This window comes from Pteropus alecto, unplaced genomic scaffold, assembly GCF_000325575.1.
Source record: "Pteropus alecto unplaced genomic scaffold, ASM32557v1 scaffold92, whole genome shotgun sequence".
Taxonomy (NCBI): domain Eukaryota; kingdom Metazoa; phylum Chordata; class Mammalia; order Chiroptera; family Pteropodidae; genus Pteropus; species Pteropus alecto.
In genome coordinates, this window is record NW_006432447.1 from 14647902 (window position 1) to 14664057 (window position 16156).

General features: G+C 33.6%; 1 pseudogene; it reads right to left on the bottom strand.

Moving 5' to 3' along the window:
• Positions 1–15170: 15170 nt before the first annotated feature.
• On the bottom strand, positions 15171–15289 carry LOC112476052 (annotated as a pseudogene).
• Positions 15290–16156: the final 867 nt, after the last annotated feature.

Genomic DNA, 16156 nt, shown 5'->3' on the forward strand with positions numbered 1-16156 from the left:
CTAACTACTTCATTTCTACAACCAGAAACATTATGCCCTGTTCTCACAAAAAAATTACAAAGCATATTAAAAGACAGGAGAAAAAATAATCTAAAGAGATAAAATAAGTGTCAGAAGCAGATTCAGATATGACATAATTTTTAGAATTATCAGATAGGGAATTTAAATAATTATGATTAATATGTTTAGAGTTATAATCGAGAGTAGACAACATGCAAGAACAGACGAAAAATGTAAGCAGAGAAATGAAAACTCTAAAACAGAATAAAACGTTCTAGAAATAAAAAAACATAAACAGAAAAGAATATAGTCATAACATTTCAGTCAATAATGGAATGCATATACAATGGTGGTCCTCTAAAATTATAATGGAGCTGAAAAATTCCTATTACATAGTGACATTGTAGCCACCAGAACACTATAGCACAACTCATTACTCATGTATTTGAGGTGATACTGGGTAAACAAACTACTGTGCTAGCAGTCCTAGAAAAATGTGGCACATATAATTATGTACAGTACATAATACTTGACAGTGGTAATAAATGACTATGTCTGGTTTATATATTTATGATACTATAGTTTTATCATTATGTTAGTGTGTACTCTTTCCACTTACAGAAAAAAAAGTTTGCTATAAAATGATATGCCATGTTATGCCAGCAGAGCTGCATACATGCATTTACTGTGTCTCTTAACTGCATCGTTCATTACCTCTTGTGCTTGATTAATATTTAAAATGCCCAATAATAATTTTAATGCAAAATATTATATATATACACCATTGTTTCCCCTGTGAGCTACATGTTAGCATTTACCAGTACACTATTGCTTAGAACAGGCCTTATGTCTGCTCTTTCGTTCCCATCCTTTAAAGCAATGACTGTCTGCTGTATTTATTTCTCTGTTCTCATACTAGTAAACAGTAAGTAGTAGGTACTTAATAAATACTTGTTGAACAAATTAATGTGTGAAGAAATGAATGAGTATTATAATTAGCAATCCAGTAAATAGTTATATCTTCAATTGGATCCATGTACCTTTGTGAGAGATTTGATTAATATAGCAATTTCAAACATGTATTTTTTAAAAAAAACTGAACTTAGAAACAAACTGAAATTACCCTACCACTTTGATTAATGGTAATTTTGATAAAATGTTTTTCTTGTATAACATAAATATAACACATGTATTAAAATGTTTTTATATCATTAAATGTCTACATCTGAAGATATTTATGTACATTTCTATTAGAGTAGATCATTTCTTAGTTATAAATACATAGATATACACACAAAAATAATATAGAAATTGAGTGTTATTGACACATGATTAAATAAATTTGGAGAAAACTGCCTTAAGTTTTATTTCAATTTGAGTGTGTTTGAATTTGCATTTTTATACAATACATGCTACATTAGGCTGAAAATTCTTTGAGGGCAAGAATCATCTTTCATTATACTTATATTCCTAACACCATGCACAACTGAAACGCAATATATATGTATTTGAAAGAATGAAAGTCTATTAAATTGAAAATAATAAAGGCATTCCAGATTATCAAATAATAATATATTGGTCTTAGGCTACAACAACACATTTTAGGGGCAGAAATTTAAAAATTACGGCACTTAATGCAGATGTCTTCTAATTACATGGTTTGACATACCACCCTTGTACACTTATAATGGTTCCTATATTTCAGTGAAGCCTTACTATTCAGACTCTGAGACCATGATAAAGTGGTTGCTATTCACTGGGCAACAAATGGCCTGAAAGAAAGAATGTACAGAGCTTGAAAATCAAGTTATGAAGGAATAGTTGCATCACATAACAGTCCATTTTCTGCAAATCTCGCAGCCACAACTATACTGCCTTGATAACACATTTTCTGTAAAGATGTAATTGGAACCGTGTAATTTGGAGGACTGAGGGTTAAAGCTGATAATGTCAGTATTAATAACAGATGGACATAAATCAGTTTTACCTTCTATTTACAGTTGAATGGCTACAGTGTGCATTTAATACAGGAGGACACAATTGTTACCACTATTTCCTACCAGTTGATTTGGGTAAAAGGAGAGCATATACCCAGGTCAAGTCAAGGTCACAGCATCACACAATTTAGTGTAATTCTCTCTTTTAAAACTTATCTGTATTTGTATCAAATGAATTTGATAACTTTAAATGTGTTTTGGAATGAAAAAGTATATACATTATAGACAACTAAATGATAGAAAGATAATGCTATGTTTTAGATATATGGACACATAGATATGTATATATGTGTTCATGAAACTCATGCATATGCTATTAAACACTTTACATATGTTATGCATATTACATATGCTGTAACACTCAAAACTGCAGTGAGCTCATCAGGTATATGTTTTTAAAATTAATTTATAGATAAGTAATCTCCTAAACTATCTAAACACACACAGCTAGTAAGTAGCAGAGTCATGATATCATCTCAACTCTTTGCCTGCTCTCATATATGTTATGCTGTGTCCCATATTTCTACTTATTACTGTATTTTCATGGTTGCATAATCTTTCACTCTTTTCTGCATCCCTTCGACAGATTATAGCTTTTGTCTGTTCTTCATTCATTATATTTCTCACATTCATTCTTTTTGGATCCCATTTTAGTCACTCAAATTTAGACTCTTTTTGCCTCATATCTTGAATATTAAACTGTATTTCTGCTTCACTGTACACCTCCTGAAGTTGCTGAATGTAGCATCTCTAAATACCACTTTAAGCCTGTCACTCATTTGTTAAACCCCATGTCCTTCAAGATCTCACTCTTCAATCTTATTTTCTGAATGTATCTGATCTGCTTAAGTGTGAAATGATCTTGATGCCGTCATGTGATTCTCATCTCACCTTTGCTGAGGCTTTGTCATACATGCAGTGTACTCTCACTTCCCCTTCAAACAGCTCGAATCCAGTCTGGCTTAATTCCCAACTGTGAACCCACTCTGAATAGCAGCAGCATCATTATCGTCACTGTTGTCATCATTGAGTCATCACCATCATCATCATCATCATCATCATCATGTCAGCTCTATTTGCGCAGACACTAATAGAATCTCAATTCAAAGAGTAAACACTGAGATACCCTGGCCAGTCAGCCAACCACTTCCTATTGCTCCATCAAGAAGCTAAGACTGAAAGTGAGAGAAAGCATTTTGAAACCTTGATATCAATTTAACATTGCTGTGGCATTGACATGTGGGGATTTAAAAGTATCAGTTCTTAATGGGTTAAAAATTAAAAACCAGAAAAAAAAAGTTGGTCCATCATAGATGGTTTGAGAAGTATTGCTCTATAATCTTTCAAAATGTATTCACAAATTATATAAGCATTCTATTTATGCTGAGATATCAAGGATAGATATTGTTTTTATCTCATAAAAGTAGAAATAAAAAACACAATACAAAACTGATGGCCAGAAAATGTCTGTGATTTGCCGAAAAATATATCTTATTAGTGGTATAATTTTTTAATCCAAATCCAGTGATTCTTCCTCTCTGTCCTATTACTTATATGTGAGAGGAACCGCACAATGTGATTGTCCTCCTTCCTCCTAATAAAAATGGGATAGACAAAATCGCTTACCTTGGATCACTAAAAAACCACTGAATGCCTAAGTAAGTTTTATCTATCAATACAAATTAATCAAACATTTGTCTTTAAAAACATGAAAGAATAAAATACATATTTATTCTTTCCATTAAGAATTACTATAAAGGTTGACTTACTTTCTCATTCATTCATCTTTTCAATCAACCAACATTTATTACATTTGTTGAGCATCTGCAATAACCCAGGCTTTGGGCTCAGTGCTGGGTATATATACTTGAGGAACAAAACAGCTTTTCTACAATGAGTTCATAGGTAGATGATAACAGAGGTTTGGATAAGTTTTCTCATGTTTCATGGAATTTTGCCTATAATTTGGAATCGTTGAAAACTCAATTTTCCTGTTTTGTAATACAAAGCTTTGAATAAATTCTATCTAATGTGGAAATAAAATTCTGCACCGCTTCCCCTGCTGCAAGCTACTTAGTATTAGCTTCTGTCTAAATGTTCTTTTTTTCTCCTCTGTAATTGCTTTCTTTAGGGTCGCTAATCTTCCAGAGAATCATTGTTTACATTATGACTTCGCACATTAACCAGAGAGGCATTTTTTACCACCTTTCTCCTCTTCCAAGAAGGATTAAGAGGAACTGTTAACACAATTAAAGCTCAGTTTAATTTCTACGATCCATTTGCATTTGCAGTAAAACATCACGACAGTGGACTCCTATAGGGTTTAAAGTACCACGGGATCAGGTTTGTTCTCCTGCCCTAAGTGACCTGTATAGGAAGAAAGCAAGGCTTTTCATGTAGAACAATAAAAAAGAAAACATTCAGATTCCCTAAACAAAGTCATTTGAATGCTGTGTTTACATAGGAATAAACATTGTATTGACCACCCTGTTTCTACTCTCTGTGATCCTGAGAACGAACCCAACAAACATTGTCCCAAATATCTATTGCAGCCTGAAGTTGAGTCTCAAAAGCACAGTGGCCTGGAATTATGATCCACTAAGGAAATCAATTCAAGAGCAAATGCCCTCAATATATGACCCGTTCTCTGAGCCTTTGATTCTAGGTAGCACGCACATTCCCATAAATGCGTTAGATTAGCAGGATGACAGTGCTGTCACACAGACTTTGGTAGTTATTTAAAATTAATTAATTTAACCTGACCTTTCCCTATAACCATAAGGCACAATAGACTACTAGTGATAATTGATTTTGGTGAGCCTCTGAAATGTTCAAGGAAAACAGAGCTGTGCTGTGTAACAGTTCTTATATACACTGGATTAAAAACTATTTTTAGTACTTAGTTAATAAAGGTGATTTTCTTAAGGGACCTGCAGTGGAATGCATGAATTGCCATGCCATGCTGTTGAAATTGGGATTTGCATGGATGAACCTAAGAAAATTAACTCCGCCAATGCAGCCTGATTTTTAGAGCTGAGGCACTGGTGTGCCTGCTTGTGAAGATATCTAATGGAGGTAGCTAGGGTCTATTTCACGGTTTCCCAAAATAAACCTACTTTTGAAGTCACATATGGACTTAAACAAATCTATCACCCTTTATTTTATGCGTTGATATTTCATTATTTTTAATTACAAAAGCAATAAATGAGATTTCAGAATATAATAATAAGCAACATATACAAAGTGCTCCTTACAAATGCTTTACATACATCTTTCTATTTTAAGATGCTCATCTTTTCTCATTTTGACATTTTTGAAGTTGATGATGTATCATAATAGATCATCTTATAATCTATCATACTTCTGGTTCGGTAAAATATGGCAACTGATGTAATCGTGTAAGCGACTTTCTAAAGGAGGGACCGTTTTTATTCCCATCTTACAGATGAGGAAACTGAATTACAGAGAGGTCTTAAGTAACTTATTCAATGTGATATATCCAGTAAATTGCACAGCAGTGGTTTAAACATAATTAATCTGCTTCCAGTTTCAAATTCTTAATCGCTATGAGATGTTGCCTCATGGACTCATCTAGATATGACTCAAGTGGCATTTGAACAAGACCTTCTCATAATAAATACAATTATTAGTTCCATGTATGTCCCATCAGTATAAAGATGACATTAATATGTAAAAAGTAAAAAACATATGGTATTTTGTGTTTACAGAAGAGTATGTCATACTGTGAAAATCCTTCTATTTTGCTTTCATCACTCAATAATTTTTGCACGAAATTCTTTTAACTTTTAAACTTCCTTCTTAACTGCTGCATAATATCCCATTACATGAATGGACGTGTAAGTGATTTTTATGTTTACATTATCATAAAGAGCCCTGTAATGAAACATTTAAATGTGTGCCCATTTAAACAAATTATTCTCTAGGTCAATATCAAGAATTAGAATTTCTGGGCCATGGATGTGCTTCTATTTGTTTTCTAGAAAATTTAAATATTTTAGCTGTAATACATCAGGCCTGTTATATAGCACTTTGTTTTTAAAAATCAGCCAATTATTTACTACTATATATTACAACAGATATTTCTCAAACTCATTTGAAGTGCTTTTCTCTCTTATCCTTTATAATACATTTTTATTTAGGTTCATATACACCCTAAACATATTTTGTATAAAGACCTCTGCACATGTGGAAGGCAGAAGAATAGGACAAGACATGATCCAATAGTAGTTTTGTAATATATTACCATTAAAAGGAGATGCCCTTATTATTTTTCGTCATTCAAATGCCTCTCAAATTTGTAAAACACGTCAAGGTGGTGATATTTTGCTCGTGACAAATAGCACTAACAAGAAATCAAATGATATAATTTACCTCTTATTGGATCAAAAAAATTCTAAATGAGAAAGAAAAAATCCCGTGTTTGTCATATTCTTTCAGCACAATGAGTTTAGTACTCTTAGCACCAAAGTGTTGTTTTCATAAATTATTTTTGACAAACTGCAGCCTTGCCTAAATGACAGAATGTCTGCTCAAGAGAGGACATGTGGGATTCTTTTATTGCCTTCTCTGGGATTAAAATGCTTGCTCTCAGCTACCTTTACAGATGCTTCCTGTCAGTGCTCTTAATATAGTTGTTTAGAATTAAAATAGTTATGTCACCATAACACCTAATAAGAATAGCAGGGCTGTAATCTTGAAATGGTATAGGTTTTTGTGTAATAGCTGATCTGCTATAAACCAACCTTTCTACAGAGGTGGGAAGCTATTGAGATGAATTTATTAACTTAAGTATCAAGTCCTAAATACAACACTTTTCTCAGAGCTGCTGTAACACACAACAGCACTTCAATTAAAAAAACAAATAGTCACGTGTTTTGGGAATAATGAAGATAATAAAAATAGCTGTCTGAGACACTGAGTGCAATATTTAAAAGGGCACTAGAGAGTCCTCATTTGGAAAGCTGCTTACAAACTTCAGCATCAGAGGATGCATAAATATGCAAGACTTGAGTTGGTTTTATGATGTTATTCCTTTAGTCTCATAATGGAGAGAAGGGACAGATTGTTGACATTCTTTCTCTCTTCTTAACGTACAAGTAAGAGCAAAAAACTTTCTCCCTTTATGCTCATTAACCATACATCAGCCCACTAAATTAGTTCTTGGCCATGATTTGGCCCTGCATGGCAAGAAAAATAGTAAATTAATTTTTAAAATGTAAAAGTGATCTAGATATGCAAATAGCATTAAAGCTTGAGAAATATTGCTCTATATCGTGGAGTCAGTAATAATTTTATTTTTACTTTTCATTAGACCATGAACAGTATGTGAACAGTTGCAACACTGTATTTTGCTTAACTATGTGGACTTTGATTTAAAGAGCACAGCTACTTAAAAACGTTTCCAGTTTCTCTACTTTGTCTTCAAAAAAGTGTACAAGAATCTTTAGATGAAGGTAAAAAGTGCATAAGAAAATCATGCTAATAGTGTTTACATTTAGAATACTCTAGAGAATGGAGTATAATTTAACACTTCTCACTATTTAATAAAACTCATTTTATTGAACTTAGATTATTCTGAAAAAAAAATAGTATTTATGGTTACTGGAGGTGAAAGATTTATACTTTGTCTTCTACCACATTAAAGAAGTGTCATAAGAAACTACTATACATCATCTATGGGTTAGTATGTATATAAATAAGATTAGTATCATACTATTTTGTCTAGATTTATGACAATGACTTGGTAGTTTGTCTTCTCATCAAGAAATTTACTTTTATTTTATAATTATTTGTCCTACAAGAATCAGTCCATGGGGGAAAAGTCAAATTGATTTCAAAGTTAGAAACATGCATTAGTATCATTTAAATAATTTCTTTATCTTTAAAAATAAACCAACAAACTCCTTTTTCTACCCATAAAAAAATAAAAAAATTTTTTCTAACCAGACAAGTATCTAGTCAAAATGACCATGTCCCTTACACATTCTGGGCCTTTGTTTTCCACATGTGTAAAATTAGATTTTTCCCGATCATGACATTTTATGAAATACAGTCAGGTATAAAAATTTATGATTCTATGATTTTACCATTCATTTTTGGTCATGCTATTTCATGATATGAATAAACATACAGTTTGGCAGACTTTCCCAAGATTCCTGCAGCTTGGAACCACAGAATTTTAAATAAATTTGCTGGAAATGATGAGAAAGGGTTTTGGTAATATACAACCTTTCTGCACAGCAAAATAGAGCATATTGATTACAGAAATGAAGATTGTTTTATTATATTCCATCAAATTATTGCACATATAAAGGTAGAATTTATGTTTATAGAAAACGTGTTATGAAAACAATGCATTTCTGCCACTATCTTTGTGGTTCTTTCGGTAGCTAAGGTAGGTTAAATTACACGTAGGAACAATTGGTCTCGGACTGAGACATGCTACACCATCTCATCCATTTCACTATTCTCAGCAGAAAATCATAGCTACTAAGTCGAATTTCTTGTCTTTCAAAATGGATCCATTTATGCTACATTTTATGGTATCCTTAAAGCATGTTAATAGAGGCATGCTAAGACTTTTAGAATTGATGTGTGACACAAGACACACAGTCATGATGCAGGTGGTCTGACAAGGGGTAAAGAAGACTGAGGAGTTTTATCTGATTCTTGTTACTATTTTGCAAGAAAATATTAAATAGTAAAGCCATTACTATGAATTATATTTAATACTATTTTGGCAAAATATAATTTACCCATGCAACAATGACCCTGTCATGTGTATACATACAAGCAGGTCTATAATTTATGAACACAGTGCCCTAAAAAGTTCCTGTTTTAAATTGGTTGTTTGAAACCTGAGATGTGTTTTCTATAGATACAGTGTTTTAAATAATAACTGTATTCTCTGGTGAATTCAGAAAAACCCTTTCAACCTAGCATTTTATTAAACTGATACCAAGTCACGTGTTACACAGTGTGACTTGAAAGTCAGTAGACAATTCTGCAAGTAGTTTTGCTAAGTAAAATGCTATCCATTCATCATTATTGCTATCTGAGTGTCCCTCCTAATGTCTTTTTCATGAATCTAAGTTTCTACCCTATAGTTATCCTCTGAAACAGTTTCATGACCTTGACCCAGATATTAAGTTTGTTCTTGACTCTGGCTAGTGGTGTGTTAGAACCAGATTGTACTAGCTCACTAGAGATAATCATTAAATTTTCAGAAAGTTTGTAAGCCATCTTTGTAACACAGCCAATATTAAAAATTAGATTACATATGCTTATAAGAAAATTATATTAAAAATAAAGGTAATCAATGGTCGAAACTCATCAGTTCTTAATTATTTTACTATTTTACTACTAATACTCTATTCTCTTGAGGTGTATTGCATATATATGTTAAAAATAGTATACCAAGGTCAGTATTGCACATCTCTTTTCGACTCTATTTTCAGTGACAACATGTTGGTAGCTTGATATCAACCATGATGAGAATATCTACATAATGGAAATCAGTAAATTGATTGATTTCATTGATTGTTGATTTCCAGACTAGGGAACAAGGTACAACCATGAAGCCAAAATTGACCTCCTATTCATTTTTGTTAATACAGCTTAATAAAATACAGTTAAGCTCATTCACATATATATTGTCATGGTTACTTTTACGCTGCAATGGCAGATTGAGTAGTGGAGACTCAGGGACTATAAGGCTCACAGACAGTAAAATAGTTACTATGTGGCCATTTAAACAAAAAGTCTACCAATTCCTGCTCTAGATTTAAGAAAGTGATGAAAAAAATTGTTGGTAATTTGAACTGTTATATCTGTACCTGTTACATTAGAATAGCACAGAAAAAATTATTTCCAGTATTCTAAAACTATTATCCAACTCAGTAAAAAAGTCAAATGAACTTCTAAAATACATCTTTGTTCTTCCACTTGTCCCTTATTTATTAATGTAAATTAAAATATCAACTAACTCTCATGTTAAACTCTATATGGTCACAATGATATGAGTGACTTCTTGCTAAATCAAATAATAAACATTTATTAGTAGTCTGATTTTGTGACACAATTATTAGCAATTCAACGTTATAAAAATGATATTAGATTTCACAAATTCATATACCAGAGTTTACAGTAATATGTTTATTTGAAATGGAGTGAGCAAATTGGGATATATCTTCATTTATCATATCATGGTTAAATTGCAATAATAGTTCATCTATAGATACAATAGTTTGTCAAAAACTAAGAAAGCAATTGAGACTCAATTAGCTATGAGTAATTTACAATGAAGCATTTTTTAATATTTTATTATTATTTTTATATTAGGTGCTATACAAGTTTTATATTAGTAACATTTATAATAAATTTATGAATATTGTTTTAGTCACAGTTCTCCAGGGAAAAAGAACCAACAGTTTATATATACACGTAGATATAGACAGACAGATATCTATATCTATCTCTCCATCTCTCTATCTATCTATCTATCCATCTATCTATTTATCTATCTATCTTCTATCTATCATTTATTTTAAGGAGTTTGCTCACATAATTGTGGAGGCTTAGTAAGTTCAAAATCTACAGAGTAGGCCAGAAGTCTGGAGACCCAGAGAAGAGTCCAAAAGAAGTTGGCCGACAGAATTCTCCCTTGCTCAGAGGAAGTCAGTCTTTGTTCTGTTAAGGCCTTCAACTAATTGAATGAAGCCCACTCACATTATGGAGAATAGTCTGCTTTACTCAAAATCTACTGATATAAATATTACTCTCATCTGAAAAACACCCTCACAGAAGCATCCAGAATAATATTGACCAAATATCTGGGTGTCATTGCCCAGAGAAGTTGATAAATAAAATTAACCTTTACATACTTATACACATGTTGGGTTTTTGTTTTGTTTTTTGTTTTTTGTTTTTCCTCAGAAGTGCCATTTGAACATTGACAAGCATACACTGATCCTGGCCACCACCACGCCCCCCCCCAACCCCCCACACACTCTATATCTTCTAGTGGTCTGCCTATTTCATGTATGCTGTTTAGTTCCTACCTCAAAGTTATGGCTGGATGATGGAAGAAGCTCTATGGTATAGGTGAGGTCTTACACTCATTTTACTGCACAGTGATGTGGATATAGTAGCTGGATCTGGGAGTGGAGAGGAGAAAGAGGAAGAAGCTTCTCTCTCCCTTCTCTGTTTAGAACTGGCAAACTTTTGAAGTGAGCTCTATCTGTATTTAGCATCCTTAACACTCTCTCTGAGCAGCACCCTTTCTCACTGATGTCCCTGTGACTTGCTCTGGTCCTTATTCTTTCTGAAGAAAGAGGCCTCAGGTAGATGTGGGATAGATGGCTTTGAAAAACCACAGCAAATTTTATATTTATGAGTCTTGTTAAATCTTAAAATGCTTCCTTGTCCATATCAAATTGGATTGCATCTACACAAAGACAAGAAGCATAGACAGCTGATATATATATATATTTGTAGAATTCTCTCTGGTTGCTATTTGGCAAAGACCATAATAAATTGATGAGATCTAAATTCAAACACATGATTAGCGTTGGCCCTGCATAACCAAATCTAAAATGAGTTGTATATTTTTTAATACTTCTACCTACCTATTGGTATTAACTTAATCTTAGCCGAGGCCATTATTGGATATACAGTGTTGCCGTGGGTTCGCTTCCAGCATATCTTTTCATTCATATGTGTGGACCACCTGGCTAGAACGTCTGTCACTCCATTTGATGCCAGACTTTTTCAAGAGAGTTGGCAACTGTTCCTTCCCTTCCTCACCTCTCCAAGGATGTCCCTCTGGAAGTAGCATTTATTAGTTCTTCCTTATGGATGTTTTATGGATATTTCAGGTGCTCCATTATGTGCCTTTTCGGAGAAAAGGAATGGTCCCTGCCCGCTGGGGTGGGGGTGGGGCTTACATAAAAATTTTGTCTTTGGAAAACATTTATGAGGAGAAGAATTTAAGTTGGGTTTTTGTAGTTTGTGGATTCTCAATTGTGAAGTGACTATTTCATGTATTAAAATGTCATGAAAGGTATTTGATTTTTGTGGATTTAGTCTTAAATACCAGAGTTTGCATCTGTGTGTGCCCTTTAGTTATCTACTACCGATAATTGTTTCTAATATTTTGGAAATCATTCAAGGGAACATAATTGTGCTGCTTAATGGCATAGTTTATAAAAGTGAATTTATGAAGAGATAATACTTGGGAATGGAGAATTTAGAAGAATGAAAATCAGCAACAACTAAAACCTTGAAGTTTCTTAAGTCTAGCAGATTAATAAATGCTGTAGAAACAAGCCAAAAATAGAATTTTGTTTTATCTTTTAAGAAACATTTTTATAACAACTACATATCAGCTGCTACATGTTGGGGAGGCAAATATTAACAACACAGATGGTATCTGTTCTCCAAAAATTGTTTAGAGGCAAACAGTGTGAAAAAAGCAAAAAATAAGAAATAATATGAATAATAATCATTCAGCAAAGGGAAAAAGAAAATAAATTTAAAATTATCTAATAAAATGATTAAGATTTTGCCTAGCCTCTGATGATTCCTAAATAAAGAATGCATAGAGAAGATACTTCTAATATGCCAACTATTTTTTATTGTATCACTTGGAACAAAAGAGAAAAGAAAAAGCATAATTAACAAATCAGTAAAATGATTTAAAATGTTGCTGTAAAAATTATAACAGAAGTTTTTTAAATGGGTGACATACTTCAACTGAAAGTATATTAATATATTATAAAATAACTCGAGTACTTATGGGAGAAAACTACATCATATGAATAAAATTTCTTTTAAAATAAAGTGATTAAGTTTTTAAGAATTTACTTCACTTTCATTTTTCCCTTTTATTCAAACTCAATAATTGCTCTTCTTTTTTGAAAGATGATCCCCTCAATGTTTTCAACTCTATGTAATTCTTCCTCAATTGTCTAGACTGAAAAAATTTTGTATCAAGAATAATAGCTCAAAATTATATAGTTTCAAGAACGTTCATTAGTTGATTAAATAGATTGTTAAATAACCATTGAGTTTAGGAAAGTGAGCTAATAAAAAAAAAAAAAAAAACTTTTATAATAGGTTAAATTGTAATGAGACTAAAAACAAAACAAACCAAAACCAAAAACAAAATAAAACAAAAAATGTTTCCAAGGAAGAAACCTGAAGACACTTAACATCCAATGAACATTAGAAGAAGAGAGACTTTTGGAAGGACATGGAGAAAATAGAGGAGAGAGAGGAGTCTCTGGAAACACAGTGGGTACATTTTTAAGAAGGAAGTTCACGGTGGTTAACAGAGGTTCAAAAATGCAAGAGAGTGGCCAGAACTGAGAATTGGATGTTGGACGGAGTAATCAGGAGTTTATTAGTCATTTCCTTCAGGATGGTTTTCAGTGTTGCTGTAGAAACAGAAGAAAGAGCTGTGAAAAGGGAAATGGAAGAAAATGGAAACAAGAAGTCTAGCTACTTTTTTTCAGAAAGGTTGGTTGAAAAGGAAACAGAAATAAAGTGTAGGGGCAGGTAGACAGATATAAATGGTAACAGGAAGTTAAAAGTGAACCTGTTTTTCATTTCATCCAAGACCTCAACTTGACAGTGAAATAATAAGTGGTGAGTTTTTCCAAAGTGAGATGCCAGCTCACCTAAGTTCAGGGAACCAAGGAGGTACAGGGCCAAATCTGTGGTGCTCATCTGACCACCCACATGTAAACAATTACCTACCTGTTCAGAAAGCAGGACTTGTAGGATGATATCGGAAAAATTACTTTACTCTCACTACCCCCTGCATTACAATGAAAGGGGCTGGAGGCATAGAGTTACCTGGGAAACTACAGATGATTTATTCGAAGAGAGTAGATAGTGTGAGTACCTTTGACATCTGAAGAGAGGCACAGTAAGAAAATTTCTCAGAGACCTCGATAAGAGCAATTTTGAGGACATAGTGGACACCTATCTGACATTGAAAGCAGCCTTCTAGTACCAGAATAGAACATCTGAAATACCAACAACCTCTCAGATATCACGTTGTCCATGTAGCAGAAGGGACACACATGAGAAACAGAGCAGGCCTGGCATGGCCATAGATTCTGCCTAAGAAGCCCATCTGGAAGGTCAAGGAGATCGCAGCAGCAAGACGATGGAGGAGAGGTGCCAGAAAACACAGCCTCAATAAGAATCCTAACAATCAGATGGTGGAAATGTATTGAAAGAGATACTTTTATAGTGTCCTCACAAAAGCAAGAGATGGCTTTTCATGTCTGCCAGGCCATTGGAAACTGGCATTTTATCTTAATGACAAATAGGAATTGGTCGACTCAACTTTTTTCAAAAACCACTGGTAAGAGAAATTCCTGTGGAAGAAAGAAGCTCTACGTAGAAACATACAGAAGAGCAAGTAGGTAAGGAAAAAAGAGTGAGGGTTTTTTTTGTTTGTTTGTTTTTTCCCTTATGTTACCCTGTGTATTCTTTTTCTAGGGCTGCCGTAAGAAAGTACCACAGACTTAGTGGCTTAAACAACAGACATTTCTTGTCTCACAGTTCAAGAGACTTGTGGTCTTTGATCGATGTGCCAGCAGGGCTGTGCTTTCTCTGGCTGCACTGGGGTAAGGTCTGTTCTGAGCAGAATAACTCTTCACATGGGATCTCCTTGTGTGTGCATCAGTCCCTGTGCCCAAATTTTTCCTTTTTTATAAAGACATCAGACATATTAAATTAGGGTCCACCCTAGGAACCTCATTTTCACTTGATTACCTCTTCAAAGATGCTTTCCCCAAATAAAGTGACATTCTGATGTACTAGAGGTTAGAACGCTAACGTATGTTTTTTTTTTTTTTTTTTTTGGTCCCCAGAAGCACTTAAGTGTCTGATAGCGGGGGACAAGAAAGTGAATTTTTGAAGCACTATAGCAGAGCAGCAAGCCAACTTGGAATTGAATGGCTATAGCTTTGAATTTTGTCTCTGACACTCACTGTATGCAAACATATATACAGTATGTTTTCTAGAAAGTTAAATTTCCAATGTTTATAAAATGGTTAAAATAATACTTTCTTTACAAATCTTTATGACATACAGTAGGTACTCAATAAATATATATATTTTTTAGTATTTTATTTTTTTAGCCTACAGCACCTGCTATTCCTAGGTGGTCTCCCACTCAAGTACTAACCAGGTCCGATCCTGCTTAGCTTCCGAGATCAGACGAAATCGGGCGTGTTCAAGGTGGCATGGCCGTAGACTCAAAAAATATTTTTTGATTGTTATTGTTCTGTTTCAGTATAAAGATTCTCATCATCATCCTTTATTCAAGGATGAAGGTTTCAAACTTTATTTGAAGGTTTGATGGATGGTTGGAGTAAAAGGATATGGAGGAGTTCAATATGTTTTTATTGTTTTTATTCTTCTGTGTAAAAATTACCAAAACTTAGCTGCTTACATGTTGATTATCTCAATGTTTCCAACCATCAGGGGTTCAGGCATGCTTAGCTCAGTCATCTACTCAGGGTCTCTCAAGGCGCAATCAAGGCTGCAATCAAGCTTTTGGGACATATTCTCATCTAGAGGCCAAACTAGGGGAGAATCTACTTCTAAGCTCAATCAGGTTGTTGGCAGAATTCATTTCACTAAGGCTGTCTGGCCTGGGGCCCTGGCTTATTACTAGCTATTGGTTGGAAGCTAACTCAGAGTTCCGAGATCAGACGAAATCGGGCGTGTTCAAGGTGGCATGGCCGTAGACTCAAAAAATATTTTTTGATTGTTATTGTTCTGTTTCAGTATAAAGATTCTCATCATCATCCTTTATTCAAGGATGAAGGTTTCAAACTTTATTTGAAGGTTTGATGGATGGTTGGAGTAAAAGGATATGGAGGAGTTCAATATGTTTTTATTGTTTTTATTCTTCTGTGTAAAAATTACCAAAACTTAGCTGCTTACATGTTGATTATCTCAATGTTTCCAACCATCAGGGGTTCAGGCATGCTTAGCTCAGTCATCTACTCAGGGTCTCTCAAGGCGCAATCAAGGCTGCAATCAAGCTTTTGGGACATATTCTCATCTAGAGGCCAAACTAGGGGAGAATCTACTTCTAAGCTCAATCAGGTTGTTGG